The 14,968-nt window shown below is 42.5% G+C and overlaps 1 pseudogene; it reads left to right on the top strand.

Annotated features, from left to right (window-relative positions):
• Nucleotides 1-372: 372 nt before the first annotated feature.
• LOC120839993 lies at nt 373-9,013 on the top strand (annotated as a pseudogene).
• The last annotated feature ends 5,955 nt before the right edge of the window (nt 9,014-14,968 follow it).

Genomic DNA, 14,968 nt, shown 5'->3' with positions numbered 1-14,968 from the left:
TTTGTAACTTTTACTGTATCGGTGATTGTTCAATCACGTTTTGTTATTTCAGTAAACTGTCAACAGGGCAATTTCCAAACGCCTTGAGCAGTGAATTATTCGCAGCTGCGAAGCTTCAATAAAAATTCGATTCTATTTTCCACGGGACCATCAGACGTCGCGCAATGATCAGCGTTGAAGGTCAGCAACATTTCGATGGCTGAACGCCATCGAAAGGTTGCTGACCTTCAGAGTCAGGTCGCCGAACCTGTGAAAAGAAGCAGTAAAAAATGTTTAATAGAAAACGGCATTTATTGGAGATATGACGTAACAGTCGATACATCTTGAAGTTTTCGATGTACTATAAAAGGAGGCAGGAGCCGGACTTCGAAAGCGATTGCTTCTTTAAGCACATCTGCGAAGATACTTCCTAATAGCCCGCCAACAATGCGTGCCATAACCGTTATCATCGTTACTCTTCTTATTCTGGAAAGGTAAGAGTTCCAAGCCATAGTAATAACACATCATAGGAAGATGCGAATATGAAGCGAAGAACAGCGTTTAGCTAACAACTGCATTTTTAGGTAATATTTTTGAAAATCACTGAATATGTAATTATAATGTAACGCCTCAGACGACGGTGCGAAAAAATGAAGAAACCTTCAAGTGGGGCTACAGTTTTATGTGTTATATTACGATTAATGATCGCCAGCTCACCTACAAAGAAGTAGTTATTTTGTAACTGAATCCGACTAATGTTTGAGCTGCTTAGGGAAGAGCTATCACAACCCCTGTTGCACCTCTGTACTTGTGGGGTCCCCTTTTCTATCACTTCCTCTTAGTAGACGTTAAGTGTACAGCCTCCTCTTTATAATTTTTCTCGCAGTGGCTATTATGAATTACACTCGTATTTGAACAACACTGAGTTGGATAATATGAAGAAATTCGATTATACTAATGGAGCCGTTTCATTCTTGACCGATACTGTTAGGTTTGCCATGGAGCATTTCAATCCAGTCAAAAATAGTATTCGATGCAAATATTGCTTCCAATTATCCGGTGAACTTGGGCTATGGGAATAAAATTAAACATATAAAATCAGGCGTCTGAGATGCCTTCCGCAGATTATCATTCACGCGCTGCGCAATTTATTGGTGACAACTGGAAAATTTTTTTCGCCAAAAAGCAGGACCGTATTCTTCGACTGTAAGTATTCTTCGAACCCAAGTGCTATTCTGGAAATATCTAGATATCGTTTACAAAAAAAACCACTACGTGATAACAATATTTCAATATTTATGTTCGTTCCCATGGCTTGATCATAAGCAATTACGGTTTGGCTTCTAAAGAAAAAAGCGTAGTTTGTCCCGAATTTGTCCTGTCTCATAGATAGAAGCTGGTTTGCGACGCTTAATTGCGGATTTTTATGTTTACAAGTGTGCTTTTTATTAAACATATTTTATTCCGTATCAAGAACTCGGTGTTGTAGACGGAACGACGACTGCCCGCGTTTAGTGGCGACTGTATCAAACGTTAAAACCTTTTCGACCCTTTTGTGTGGTATTCATCGACTTGTGTTTTATATGCTAAATTGTGAGTTTCTTATTGAAATATTAAGCGTGTCTTTGGAGCAAGCTTATATATTTTTATAATCTAGAAAGTATCTTAAACTATCTTGAGAGCCATTCGCAAGAAACATATCGTGAGAAATTATTTTTGAAAGTTTGCGATCTGCGCTATGTAAATCACTTAAAGGAATAGCTATTTTCCTAACAACGAAAAATTAATTTGAAGAATTTTATTGATATGTAGTTCAGAACTTCATTACCACCATTTTTTTTACTTAAAAGGATCTCTGGTGAGACTCATGCGTCAACTTTCTTTGTGATATGTAATTTTCGCAGAGATTATTCGACTCTATTTTCAAAAAAAAAAATCCTTTCAAAATGCGTGTTACTACCTTCGTTGGAAAAGATACCCGACATCATTTTTTAGAGCTCAGTTCTTAGGCGCCCGTTTCCAGCTTGAGCGGCGTCGCCGTCGGCGTAACCGCGCGGTGCATTATGGGTAAATTTCCCCGCTACATCTAGAGGAAAAATTACCCCGCTAAATCTAGTGGAAAACGTTCCCCGCTTAATCTAGTGGAAAAATTTCCCCGCTAAATCTAGCGGAAAAATTTCCCCGCTAAATCTAGCGAAAAAATTTCCCCGCTAAATCTAGCGGAGAAATATCCTCGCTAAATCTAGCGGAAAAATTTATCGGAAAGATTTCCCCGCTAAATCTAGCGGAAAAATTTTCCCGCTAAATCTAGGAGAAAAAGTTCTCCGCTAAATCTAGCAAAAATATTCTCTTTGAAGCCACGTGACCCCCCCCCCCCCCGAGGTCACGTGACCCCCACCGAGGTCACGTGACCCCCCAATGTCTTGTGACCACACCCCCAGGTCACGTGATCCCCCTTCCCAAGGTCACGTGACCCCCCCCCCCCCCCCCAACAAAAAGTGCTCCTTAGTACCCTTCTCTCCTCCTCCTCAATAGCTGCGCTCTAATTCGGCGTTACAGGGAGTTGTAAACGGCTTTCATTTTTATGATTAGCTGAAATAACTGTTTTATAAAATGCGGAAATGACTACTCAAGCTACATTCCCTGCAGAATATATTGAGTAGAGTAATGATACTTCGAAATGTGATTCAATTACTCTGGAAGATGCATCTACATTATGTAAGATGTATCCACTTTAATGACACCTGAATGGTTTTTGTAATTAACAGATGCACACCAAAGAAACTCGAAGTGTTGTTATATGCAGTTCCTATACAAGGTGTAGCATTTACGGTGCATGTTATAATATACAGGGTGAAACAAGGAGACGCCAGGCTTTTTAAATCGACCGAAAAATTCGGTTTCTTAACCTTTCGCGCTACGACTTTGTACAGCGTTGCCCACAGATGGTGCATTTTTTTTTCTTTTTAAATTTTCGAAGAGCGAATTTACCTAAGGAAAAAGTAAAGAAAGAAAAAGGCTTAGCTCCTATGGAAACGCAGCGAAGCCACCAGTCTTTAAACAACACGGCGCCGTTTCGCACGGGAGACAAGCGATGGCGCAATGAACGCGGCTAACGAACGAGCATACGGCGCCGAGGGCCAGCGTCTTTAGCAGACAATCTTTTCGACTTAAAGGCGGCGCGCGTTCCGCAGGCGGCGACAGTCATAGAAACAATAAAGACAGGCGCGGTAACAGCAAGGAACTGCAGTTCCTTGTCTGGAAAAGGGCCGGCTCTCGGCGTCGTCTGCTCGTTCGTTGGCGGCAAATGGCGTCGCGACCGCTTGCGCCATCTCTTGTCTCCCGTGCGAAACGGCGCCGTGTTGTTTGCAGAACGTTTGCTTCGCTGCGTTTCCATAGGAGCTAAGCCTTTTTCTTTCTTTACTTTTTCCTCAGGTAAGTTCGCTCTTCGCAAATTTTACAAAAAAAAAATGCACCATCTGTGGACAACGCTGCACAAAGTCGTAGCGCGATAGGTCAAGAAACCGAATTTTCCGGTCGATTTAAAGAGCCTCGCGTCTCATTGTTTCACTCTGTAGTATGTTTAACGCTAAAAATTATATCTGGTGGATTTATAATGCACACTTTGAGTGCAGCCCTCTACTAGAGCCGCAGTCTATAACAAAAGCTCACGTCCAACAAATCTTGAATGCGGAAAATGACGATGTTGCCGTGCATTTACCAGGCAGGTTACTGAAAGGCTGCATGAGAGATGACTAAACGTTAAAAAATATACAAGGAGAAACCTGAAAGGGGTGTCCTTTTATCTTTCTTTCTGGTTCTTAGCACTAGAAGCCAGCTCAGGCGAAAGCATTACATTGGAAGGGCTCTTTGTTTGTATTCTGAGAGCTCATCCTGTTGGTAGCTTTGTCGTTAGAACTTCTCTACTTATCAAAGTTTTAGATTTCACTGTTCCACACAGCAAATGCACCCAACAGTGCGAGACTGGTGGAGAAACTGACGTGCTTGCAGTAGTAAAATCAAAATAAAATTTAAGAAAAGACACCTTTTCGGCAATTTTCAGAATGCATATATCGTCCTGCCTTATATCCCGTTTTATGCTCCGCCGTTACCGCCTGAATTTTGCACTCCGTTCAACTCTGTGCATCGGTTTGCACATACACCATTTCAGAAAATCGCTGGGCCAGGGGGTGCTGGTACGAAAATACTCGAGGACGTGCTCAAGCAAGCACGGACACTCTCTTGACCACGGAATCAAGATCCGTTTGGATCTGTTCAGCTTCAGTGAACTAGATGGGCCTCGCCCAAAGACTATTTTGTCCCTATGGCACAACATTGGCTTTCGACTCTAAGTTCGCTCTACGACGTGCCTCTCTCTCCTTTTTAGTCATTGCGTTGTTTCATCCTGACATCCTTAGACTCCTTTTCTTGAGAGGTGGCACGAGTCAATTCTAAAATGGTGGAACTTATTCCGGTATATTATCCCATCGAGATGTTACATTTGTAACGGATTGCAAAATGTAGTTTGCATAATAAGATAAAACAAAATACTCAGAAATGTAGTATGTATTTACAAGAAATTGAACTACTACCAAACCCACTTAAAACACAGTGTCTTGCGAAGGGTATTTGAGATAAGCAGAAAACACGTTTTTGCCCTTCATTAGTCCAACCGAAGTTGTGGTTAACACTATTATGTTAAGAATAAGGCTCTTGGGTAAACAATTGTATCTCGATTGGTTGTTTTATTGTTCTTTATTTTCCTAGCAGTAACAATTCAGCAAAATTCTACCCGACAATCCGATATATATATATATTTGAGAATATCAAGTCATTTATCATCATCGATTAGTTTAAAACAAATACTGATAAAACTATTCTATCCACCACTTTTGTGAATGTTTCGGGTTATTCACCGGTTGGCTACAAAGCAACTAGAGTTACACAACCCTGGTCGTGGAATAACGCGTTATGAAGGCGCAGGTCTCTTTCTAAAATAACGACTAGGCGCTTCTACGCTTCTGCGAATGTACCTTCCCCGAAAAAAAAAGAACATTCTAAAACATGTTCTTATCATCTTCCTATGAAATAACTTTTCTGGATATTTTCGGAAGAATTTTTTCATACAAACGTTCAGTCCATCTACATGGTCACATTGCAGGCGGAGCGCAAGTGCCCTTTTTGCACTGGGCTTGCGGTTGCGTCAGAACACCGAGCGCTTATTGGTTCTGATTGGAAGGGCGCTGTCTAGACTTCAAGGTAGCTAGCGCTGAGGTCTACCCAAAGTACTTCCCGTCAGAACCAATAAGAGAGCGGCGTCTGGAGGTCACCGCAACCCCTGCCAAGAAGCAGACACGGCGCAAGCGAGAGCGGAGCTCTAGCAGACGATTTAAAGACGAACTTGGGCTCCTCATAGATAAGGAACAGCTCCACATTCCTTGTCCGCGTTTCCAAAATACAGGCCGTTGAAAACCGGGGAACGCCCGCCCCACTTATACTAAAAACTGGGTTAATTTATATATTGGCATTTCCGGTCAAATTAGGCGCTTAGATAGTTTACGGAATTCCCATGTTTTTGAAACGTTAATATTGGGCACTTGGACGAAGCGTGCGCTTCCGCAGTATTTCACAGTACGTATAGTTATACCTGCAAAATATCCTCACAACCGCTTCTTTTTTTAACTTGATCGGCGTCGTCATATTTGACCATTACTTGACCCTAGTTTGGCATATTTTTTACTTCTCAGCTTCAACTTTTTCATGTCTGAGGCCGCAGCAGGACCCGCTTGGCAGGTGAAGGGAAAGAGATCTCCATGCCAAAAGAAAGTAGGTAACCCAAACATTTTAGTGTCCTGGACGTTGTTCTGATTCTTTGTTGTAATCTAACTACAGCCTGGGGAACTTCAAAGATGTGATAATTTTAGTATGTGTTGATGACTGCAGTTTGCCGCCATCCCTTTCAATTACTTGAAGTATATTAGGTGGTCGTTGATAGAAACATTTTAAAAGTATTTATTCACGTAAAAATAATTCAAAATGAAAGAATGGCGCTCAGCGGTATCTCTAAAACTTATGTATTTTGCTGATGCAAAGTCTTATATCTCATGTCTGCATCAACGTAACAAACGTCAATGTGAATACAATTATTTTCTCAGTAAACATATAAATTCGAGTCTAATCAGTTGTACCGCGCTACGATCGTATTATTGCATTGTGTTAGATACAAGAGGAGCAATACTTAGGAAATTCGTAATTTGTTTTTCGAGTTATTTAGGCAGTTTTTTTTTGTGTGTCCTAGGAAATTTATCTTGCCCTTTAGAACGAAGTTTGATCAGAAATAACTTAACCTTATGAGTAAATCCTCGAAGTTTCCCGTTTTCCCCCAATCGTAAATTGCGATTACAATGGAAAATTTTGACGCTATTAGAAACGTTCATCGGTAACACAGAATTGAGACTAACGTACGCCCGCCGGCAATATGAGGGTGAACACCTTACCTGGTTTCTTGCCTGTTTAGCGGTTAACGCCCTAAAGCTATATTAACTCAACATCTCAAATCGTACATGGCTTGGGGTCTAAACTTTGCATTCTAGCGCTCTTCTGGAACAGAGCTCGTTTCAAAACTTGCAGGAGCGTCAAAAACACGAAGAGGGCTGTTCACCTTCATATCGCTCAAGGGTGTACACAATACTGAGTTTTGTAATCTGAGGGTGTGAGGCAGCTCTGGTTACATTCTCCTTGAGTATCTCAAGGGCACAGATTGTAAGGTTTGTTCATTTCCCATGAATAAACCAAAGTTGCCATAACACTTTTAGAGCTCAGCTCTTAGGAGCCCGTTTCCGGCTTGAGCGGCGTCGGCGTCGCCGTCGGCGTTGGCCTAACCGCGCGGTGCATTATGGGAGGCGTGACGTCACTGACGACGTCATCAGTGACGTCATCGGCATTGCCATCGTCATCGTAACTGATGACGTCACCAGTGACGTCATCGGCATTGCTATCGTCATCGTCACTGATGCATCACTGATCACGTCATCGGCATCGGCACCGTCACTGATGACGTGATTGGCATCGTCAACGTCATTTATGACGTCATCAGTGACGTCATCGGCATTCTTATCGTCATCGTCACTGGTGACGTCATCAGTGACGTCACTCATGACGTCATCGGCATTCGCATCGTCATCGTCACTGATGACGTCACTAGTGATAATGACGCCAACAGTGACGTCACTGGTGACATAATCGTCATCGTCACGTGACCTCATAGAGGGCACGTGACCCCTGTGATGTCACATGACCCTCGTGAGGCGACGGCAACGCCGCTCGGAGGGAGGAGTAGCAGACAGGATGAGGACGTGAGGAGGGGGGACGGCTTTCATTTTTTAGTTTCCTTTAATTTCCTCAAACCGCTCGAACCAACACATAACACATTTAAATAAAAATCGTAATAAATTCAGTCAATTTTTAGAAAGGCTTAAATAAACGTCTTGTTTTTGTTTCTCGTCTACGTGCAAACTGAGCTATTGTTGGTTAGAAAGCAGAATGCACAGAGTGCATGAAAGCAAAACAGAAATATATTGAGACCTTCAGCATGATAAGAAGTGCGCAGATAATACTATGTGTGTTTGATACGTGCCCATACAGTTTAATATAATACAAAATTAAAATTGATTCGTTAGGAAATTAATCGTCGTGTTTTGTCAGTTGTCACTAAGGTACCCGTTTGTCATATTGAGACTACAGGCCGCAGGAGCGGGAAAACAACACTTTTCCAACCTTGATGTTTTTAATACGAAGGCTATTCCTCTGAAGCGCTTGCATTTTTATAGGATGTCCTCAATAGGTGAAGGTGATATGCGTTGCTTCACAAAAATATGAAGTCAAATACACGGAAATGACCCTTCTGTATCGCAACAAAAATGTATCGACGGCGTCTTGTTCGAAGGCGGTTTGTGTGTCAGTGTTTTTGGTACCAAAACAATATATGAGCTATAACTTGCATACACGCAAAAATTGCGTTTAGCCTTCTTCAGTTAAACCACAATCCCAATCACGTGGGACATTTTGATAGCGGACTAAGGCTCTTAATGTGCTCTCTCCCAAAAGGAAACTTCGAACGATACTTTCCTTCATCAGCGTCTGGGTAAATTTCTATATGGTCCTCACTGACGTTGTTACCTGCGTGTGGTATATCTGCAATATGTCTGAGACCGGACGAGCAAGTCTCCAAATTGACACGGTGGGCCCGTGCTCGTTGACTAGGCATTTGATGGATTACGGCGCCGCCCATAAAGTCGTTGTTTGGGCATGCTGTGAGGAGAGCAACGTCCAAATGTCTAAAGTCGGGACTGTAAGGAAGCGATGAAATGACCCAACTCGAGCAAATCAATCGCTGTGATTGTATAATTTGTTTATTTTTTTTCTAAATAGAGTCAGCTGGCGAGAGGTCTAACACACGCCTTCCTCCTTTGTGTATAACCAAATTCAATACTTGTAGATTAAAAGGAGAGTTAGCAGAATGCTTAAACTGAACAAAGAAGCAAGAGAACATTGCAATAATATAAAATAAAAAAAATGTTTGCGTCCTCTGCGAACGCAGCACACATAAGACAAAAAGGGATGTTTTTTTATGGGGATTAAAAAAGTGCAAACTAAAGTTTTTTTTTTCTTTTTCTTTTTGTGAAAAACATGAATTTTCCATTACGTCGCACTAGGACGAATAGCTTCTACGTACTTTCCATATTTAATTTTTTTTAATTTTAGTATGCTAGCTAGCCCTACGAAATTCTTCGGTTCATATCAAAATTCATCTATTTAGCAACATTTGTATTGCATTAATAATAAGTACTGCCTACAGAATATATTATTTCGCAATTGTCTAAATACATGTTCATATCTTGTTACAGACCTGCACGAATCATGAGGAATGCAAATTTGGGTCGTGCAAATATTGCAGTAACAGCGTTTGGGGCGACAGATTTTGCCACTAAGAGTGCAGTGAATAAAGTGTCTTCATCATCTAATGCACGAATAAACGTTGGATAAAATATTGCTGCACTTGTTACATGCCTTAATCAGGGGACTTAATTCCTCATGTTGAAAAAAACGGACAGCCGACTTGGGTCAACTCGAGACGTCTCCGGAGATTGCATAGCGCCCAGTCAAAGATAGAGGTCGTACCTCAAACAGGTCCTGAGATTTGGGGCGGCAATCGCCTACTGTCGAAGCTGGCCAATTAGCAATTCATCATTCAACTACTAGAAATAAATTTGGGGAAATGTAGCCTAGAATAATATACCTCTGGAGGAGAAACCACTGTTTACCCTCAATCTGTTGAATAAGGATATTAATCATTCTCAGATACTTAATGAGAAATATATCTCGACTTTCACAAGCTATTGTGATGTAAAATAAAACTGAAGAACCCCTGAAAAGATTCCGAGAGGCCGGGAACACGAAATCAAGAAGATAGACCATTTACGGAACAAAATATTTTATATTGCCCTTTTAGCCTGTTCACTTGAGCCTTCGCTGGGGGTTCTTCTAGCTTAGACGGTTCAGCTAGGGCAACGAGCTATGTAATGTTTGAGTAAACAGTAATATAAATGACTAGCCTTCTAGAAGGTGTCACAAAAAAAAATTACAAGGTTTTTTTTTGTTTTTTTTACCGCAAAAATAAACTAGGCATCGCCGAACGCTCATTCTCCACCCAAAGGTAGCGCTAGAGGTCAGAACCTGATGCCAAAATTTCAGCCCGGTCCGATACCTTATTCAAAAGTTATAAGTGGTTTTCTGAAAATGTCAATGAGAAAATGGAGCCCATTTTAGCCCGTTTTTGGTTTCTGGTGCCAGAGAGCCCCATGTATTGAAAAACTCCTTCGGCCGCCATTTTCCAGATAAAATTTTCAGAAAATCGCTTACAATTTTTTATTAAGGTATCGGATCGGGCTAAACCTTTGACATCTGGTTGTGACCTCTAGCGCTACCTTTTGGCGGAGTTCGGCGATGCCTAGTTTATTCTAGCGGTAAAAAAAGAACACAAAACATGTAAATTTTTTTTTTGTGACACCCTGTATTTTTCTTAATGAGTAAGACTCGCCCAGGTGCTGTAGTTATATCATCGGTAGAAACAAAATTAGAGCACATAACAAAATAAAATTCGGCTTCTTTAGATAAAGTGGTAGTCTTAGTCTATTTAAAGACACATCAGGGATTGGTACCATGTGGGCGGGAAAGTCGAGAGTCACATGCTGTAGATAATGTGATGGAAGGACGGAATGCGTTGGTGTAGCTATATAAAATAGCATTCCTGTGCTTGTAGTGACATCTTGGTAAAAAAGCGCGTATGTTAAGCCTGCTGCAATGCGTGCCGATGGTGTACTTGGTTTTATCCCTTAAACTTAGCATTTTATTCTTGTCGATAATTCAAAAGGCAAGAAAGAGAAATATTAGATCTGGAAGGAGAAATATTGGCTGCAAGAGGGTAGTCAGGAAATGTGTGTCTAAGGCATTATTTTCGTATAGCCTCACTAATCATTTAGTGTTTGCTGACCAGTATCCCAAAGGAATAACTCATTTAAGGTAGAATTGCACGATGGCATTGGAAAGAATTAGCGAAAAGTATAAAGAGGTAAATAAAACTTTCATATTAATAAAGCATAGCGTTCAATTTGAAATGTTAGTAATGTTGGCGGAGCGTATCTTTTATGATGAGAAAGATGTGAGGTAAACTTATAAATACTTGAAAACGTAAAAAACCTGCGGGGGACGGTTAAAGAGCGAATAGTGAGGCCTAGATGACGCACGTGACACTCGTACGACCGCAGAGTATGGAGAGAGGGAGAGGTGGGAATGCACTCCGTTTTGGCACGAAAAAAAATAATTGTGAAGTGGAAGCTAGGCAAAAGGCTGATAGGTTTCAGTTCCCAACGCCCGGGAATCTCGCTGCAAGCGGTACGACAGCATCATATATGTTATAGGGATTTCGGCCACCGAGAACTTTGGCGAAGGTGAGGGGGCGGGCGAGAAGCGAGTGAGGGGCCAAGGCACGGGGCGCTTGGCGCGTGTGAGGGGCAGGACAATTAAGCCATTGCAGCGTAAGCCGCCAAACATCTTGCTCGAAGAATAAAACTATCGCAATCAGGACTTGGACCCTTCCACCGGACAAGCAGTGAGAGAGAAGACCACAAATGGCGCACCAGTGTGGGGCTCGCCGCTGCTTTGGGGCCCGGTAGATCAGAGTCACTATCGACAAGAAGAACATCATTCCCGACGGACGCCTGCTCAGAAGCCGCTCCCGTGCCAAGGGAAAGTTTTGGGAGCTGCTGCTGGAAAGGCCTTTACCTGATGCCTGGGCTGCTAAGAACAGCAGCACTTGTGCTGCCCGTCAAACGCCCTGGCGGACCTGACGAGGGGAGCGATCGAAATCCTCGAGCTGTCCGCTGACGGCTATATGCGAGGGAACCCTCCCCCCTGCCGGACACCCTCATCTACTAAATGATGGCCCCCACTGGACGTCCACTCGCTGCTGGCTTCTCCATCGTGGTGGAACACTCTTAATAAGAGTGACGTTGAGGAGATCAGAGACTCCAGCGAGTCTTTGAGAGTCTCAAGAACCAGTAGGAAGATATTGAGACGATTACGTGAGGCGTCAACTTGCTCGCATTGTCTTTCGGCAGCCTAGTGCACCCGCCTTGCTAATCTAGTCATGCTTGCAGGGCATCAATCCAGGAGAGGGGATAGACTAGAGTGCAAGCCTTATTGGAGTTTAATTTATTGAAGCACTAGTACCGAAAAAAGAATTCTAAGTTACGCGGCGCTAGTGCCGATTATCAGTTTTGGGGGAGAACCCTCCAAATGCAGTCAAATTGTTTGTTATTACCGAATTTCCCCTTATTTTATACCAATGTTGATTTCAAAATTAATGTGCCAACTTTGATACGCGTTCTCTCTCTTCCCCCAAGCTAGTCGGGGCATGAGCTGGAAAACGTGTTAAAGTTAAGCGGCGCTATTGATGCTGCTCGGTAGGAGAGAGAGATCGGCGAGAAAGCAGACAAGTATCTTGTTATGTTCACTTGTTCCTAATTTTAAGACAAGAACCCAGTTATTGGCTATGTGAGGTTAATTTTTGTAAATGGCGTCCCACGAAGGAGTGTTTCTGCAAACGACTGCCGCAATAAAAAGTGCCTGCTGACTTTGTGGAACATGAGCAATCCAGGAGGACGGGAAGATGTGGGAATTTCGGACACCGAGAACTTTGGCGAAGATGCGGCGGGCGGGCGAGAGGTGATCGAAGGGACAAGGGGCGAGGCGCGTGATGTGGGTTATGACAATTCAGCCATGGTCCGTGGTCCCACCCTTAAATTTCCCTTGGACTGCAGCTTTTAAAGTTTTGAAAAAGTAAATTTAGTAGAAGGGACAGTTGACCCCTGTTCGTTTAAAATGTTTTCCACTTTACGCAAACTTACTAGCACTAAAGGGAAAGGGAAGCCTTGTGTACCTCGGGTACGGAGTCTGAGACTGCCGGAATGTAGTGGAAGCAGATGGATCAAAATAAAACCAAACAGAAAAAACGCGAACAATTTTAACCCTCAATATTTCCATTGTCAGTCTGAACAGTTTGCAAACACTGCACGAGCTCCCATTAGATAATAAAAAAAACACCTGTGCATTGCCTTATTTTTTGTCCTATTCCAGAATAAAACAAGAAAAAACGTCAGTGAAGGGAGGGTTTTTAACTAAATGAAACCAGCTTGATTTTCTTTTTTTACTGATACACTTCACATTTTTCTAGATTAAAACGCTTGTATTGCCCTGTACGAGTTCATAGTGCTCGCAGCAGTATTAACTGGTAAAGGGCCAATACAAGCTACTACAGTAAAAATGTCATTAAAGTAGCCCTGATGTATCAAGAAGTTTTAAAGAAATGTTGGAATGAACGGCTGTTTTATTTATAAAGTTTAATCAAAATAAAAATGAACTCAATTGCCCAAATGATTACTGGTACTTAAAAATCACTTGTAATCCAACTGTAGAGACAACTCCAGTTTTCTTCCGCATTAGTTGACAACGACCAAGGCTGTACGTAAGTTCACTTGTTTCTGCAGCATTGCGATGATTTGAAGGGCTTGGCTCGCAAGAGACTAGAATTTCTTTCGGAACCTCAATCAAGTACTCGTAAAGTCAAGGACGACTGGCCACCGTTAACCCTTTCTGAAATATGCATCTGAATATATCGCGCACAAATAAATGAACAGACGCGATCAAGCCACGAAAAGCAGGGCTGGCTCACTTGCTCTAGCGAAAGCATAACCGCGTAATTCCCTTCGCTGACCAATATTTGTTGAAATGAATAGTTCGATTGCTAGCATCTGGCACCTAGGCGAATTAATTGTTAACCCTAAAAGGGTACTGTCCGGAAGGTTGGATACCTGAAGCTTATATTGAGACGTCCCACACTAAATTAACCTATTTAAAATATAAAGCAAACCCGTAAAAAAATGTACTCGCACAAGTGTTTCTAAATAGGCAAGAAAGCAGACCCAAAATATTGTTTTCAATTCTCCCAGACGTTTATCACGCACAGCATGTTCCATAGACAAGTACAAATGTATATGCGATCTGCGAAATCTAAACATGTACTACTAACCTTTTATACAGCTCAAACGATGGCAAAGCAAACAAGACCCGGGTAATTCTAGTGTATAATGTGTATTCTCCCGGCAGCAGAAGAACATTTTCCCAGACATTCTACCGGCAGACGCATCTCATTGGCGGTAGCAATCAGTTCTTTGAACGATGTTTCATTGACAGATCGTTTTATTGACACGCTGTTGCATTGGCAGATTGTTTTATGGACAGTAATGATCAGTTTTTTGTGTTTTTTGTATCAAGTCACCTTAGATTGTAGCCGCCAATTGTATCTTGGTTGGGCCACGTGGGTTAACGTTCTTGTAATGAGCCGACACAGAATATCGCCGCGAACCTGCGTAGACGGGTTGCCGACCAGTGACACACCCGCGAAAAAATTTCCCTGTTCTCCCCAACAGCTGGAGGAACAAGGAAGTCAGTTTCCTGTCGGCTGTTGTTGCATGATTTCAGAGAGCTAATGATAGGCGACTGTCGGAAGAAGTTCGGGTAAATTATTGTTCCGGCTGCCGGGAGAATAGGCACTGCCTTATTCTATAGATAATCTGGAAGAGTACCCGTAGAAGTGCGGTCACTCGTTGCCAACAAGCAGGTTGCAGTGTACGTGTCATAAACTTAGCGGACTTGAAATATCAGTTCCGATATACAGGGTGTTTTTTTTTTTCTAGCTGCACCAAATTTTCAAAAAAAGGAGAGCTGCGTTAGGGCACTCTTAGTGGTGCCATTAGCATACCCGACCGGGCGCCCACTAGGAACAAAGTAGTTTTGGCAACTAGGCGGCTAATTAACGGAGATCTCTTAATTAAGTTTTTAAGTATTGTTTTTAGGGGGCCTATTGCATTTACGAAATTGAAGCCAAACCTTAATATTCTCCAACCTCACAGCGAAAAAAAGGCACAAAAATTTCTGCGCGCGTTTCTGGCCAAATTGTTTCATTTCCCGCATGCCCTTTCAAACCGAAATTGACCAGAACAAGAGCGTCAATCGCGTCGATATCTTCGCCGTCGCTTGGCATCACAGCAGTGACGCCACCTGTGACGCAGGCACTGCCGTCAGCGCTATTGCAATACGTTGCTTTCTCCTTAGTGTTTTGCTTACCGCAGCAGGTGTAAATCCCACTGTCCCAGCGGGAATCGTGACGCTACCCTTTCCTTTCGTTGATATAATAGAAGCTGCTCTGACGACTTGTGTCAATGGTGCTACAAAGCGACGAACGCTGCGTCACTTGCTCCTCTGTTGTAAAAGACACAGGTTTGCACCCATATCTTTGGAAGGACGAAGGCTCCAAATAACACGAGCACTATGCGATTCATAGTGCTGTGCCTTTCTGTCTCTGACTGTG

Source organism: Ixodes scapularis, unplaced genomic scaffold (assembly GCF_016920785.2).
Source record: "Ixodes scapularis isolate PalLabHiFi unplaced genomic scaffold, ASM1692078v2 PGA_scaffold4__175_contigs__length_147842914, whole genome shotgun sequence".
Lineage (NCBI taxonomy): Eukaryota > Metazoa > Arthropoda > Arachnida > Ixodida > Ixodidae > Ixodes > Ixodes scapularis.
Note: the sequence above shows the minus strand (reverse complement) of the source record. Positions and strands in the feature narration are given on the sequence as shown.